Below are 2,238 nucleotides of genomic sequence, written 5' to 3'. Positions count from 1 at the left end.
ATTGACTTTAATATTTCATTTTTAATGTGGCGTTTTTCTGTTGGTGGCTGATTAAGGATTCGTATTATACTACACAGAGGTACAAATTATGTATATTTTAGTACAAACATGATATGTAGATATATCAAAGTCTGGAATAAAGAACTGAACACAATGTATTGGAAAGACATCAGATCTTGGAATAACCAGGTTGGAATCCTGCCTGTATCACCTAACTAGCAGTTTGACATTGAGAATGATACATAACCTCTTTGAATCTCTTTCTGCATCTGAAATAGGAAGATAATAACATATGCAAGAGATGATATGTGTCATAGACTCTAAAATGTCTGCTGTGGTAGAGACTCAATAAATCTAGATTCCCCTCTGAGATCCCAGAGGACTTGAGCAACAGAAAGTCATGTGAAACAGCAAGAAACCGTTGTACTCTTCCTCTCTTCTTGTTCTTAGTTGAGAGCACAGGATCTGTTAGCAAAATGTAGTTCATATGGTGCATTTAATTTCACTAAAATGACACTTAGGGAATTTTTAAAGCTGTATCCACAATATAACTAAATCAATGATACAGCAAATAAGTGACTCCATTAAGCTTGGAATTTTCGTAACTTACAGATAAATCAAAAAGAAAAAAAAAATCTTTCTTCCATAGTTTTATAAAGTTAATTAGCTCCATATATCCATGGATAGGGAAACAATCTCATTACACTAAGTGTTTTTATTTTAAGGGCCAAATAGCTTCATCTAGATTTGAGAAGTTATTCAGAAGTGTTCAAAACCAATATAAAGGTCACTTTATTTTGAAGTACGGCTTCTTAGTGATGTAAGAGTCAAGTTTCCACTAAATTAATAAAAAGAATTAAAATAGAAACAGATGAAGCCATTGTGAAGTGCTTTATACGTCTTTGGATTTTGATAACTTAGAAAAGCAGAAGTCAATCACCACCACTTTGACACATTTCTTCTACTTAACTCCAGTCAGAGCTTATGACTAAAATTATTTTCAATTGTCTTACATAGTTTTGCAAATTTGGAGAGATCTCACTCTGTCATTAAGAATTTGGCTGGCAAATATCTATATGCATACCCTGTCAATTGTTATTAGGTATAACAGTCTATGATATTGTAGAGTCTGTGGCTTTTAGAGAGATGTTCATTTCATATATGTCTTAGTTTTAACATATCAAGCATGAAACAAGTGAAATGTGCTTTAATCAGGTAGATTGTGAGTCCTTTTGTAGCAGGGAGCATGCTTTCTGTGACTTGTACCTCCATAAAATTAAGGGAAGATTTCAGAATGCAGTATGTGCTTCCATAAATATTTTAGTGGTGATTAGTGAATATAATATTCAAGTGATTTAGGGGTTTTGTATGGCAAACTTTATAATGTATAATTCCAAAGACTGTTTTTCCAATTAGGGGCTATGTTTATTGATGATAGGGATGTAAATTACTTCTATCTGTAAGAACAACATTGTACATTTAGTGGACACTCAATAAATGCTAGTTGAGTAAGTGAATGAAAAACAATTTGAAGTTATTAAAATAACGTTTATTAAGTGAACTTCAACTAAATGCAAAATAGGGTAAAAGTATAAAGAAATATAAGCTTAAACATAAGTATTCTCTTCATAAGAAGCTGTATTAGTCAACAAACTCTCTTGGGGAAGGGAATGTACTTTCTTCTTGTTAGAAAATGGTTTGTATTAAAATGAATAGCACCTGTAATGGTTAATTGTCTTGTTTTAAAATCTCAGAGGGCAGAGGGAATGCTCCCAGGTAAGTCCAGTCAATTTATGTCCTATGAGCTTGATGGCCTGCTCCCTCAGGGGTGGGGACATTCTCTTTTGTTCTCCAAATGTACAGTGAGACACATTGATCTAGAAGCCCTGAGATTTGGTGCCTGCATCAGCATTGAAAGCTGAGGCCAGCAATAGATATCAATATATGGAAAGCCAAGCATGCTTAAAAGAGTGTGGTAGGCCCGGAGGAAAGGGTAAACACTGAGAATAAGACAAGAAAAGGAGCAAAGTCCCCAAAGGAGAAAGAAGTGTCTTTATTTTCTGTATTTCCTATCAAAGGCTAATTTGGCTGCTTTCAAGCAATTCAAAATGATTATAGGTAACTTACTGCTGCAAAGATGCTTCTGTGTGTGTGTATGTGTCTATGTATACACACTAGCAAGATCTCTTGCTTTTCAAGAGGAAAGGTATTTTTATATTCATTAAATCATTTAATCTG

Source organism: Mandrillus leucophaeus, unplaced genomic scaffold (genome assembly GCF_000951045.1).
Source record: "Mandrillus leucophaeus isolate KB7577 unplaced genomic scaffold, Mleu.le_1.0 Scaffold1007, whole genome shotgun sequence".
In the NCBI taxonomy this organism is placed as follows: domain Eukaryota; kingdom Metazoa; phylum Chordata; class Mammalia; order Primates; family Cercopithecidae; genus Mandrillus; species Mandrillus leucophaeus.
The sequence above is the reverse complement of the archived record's forward strand: the minus strand, read 5'-3'. Positions refer to the sequence as shown.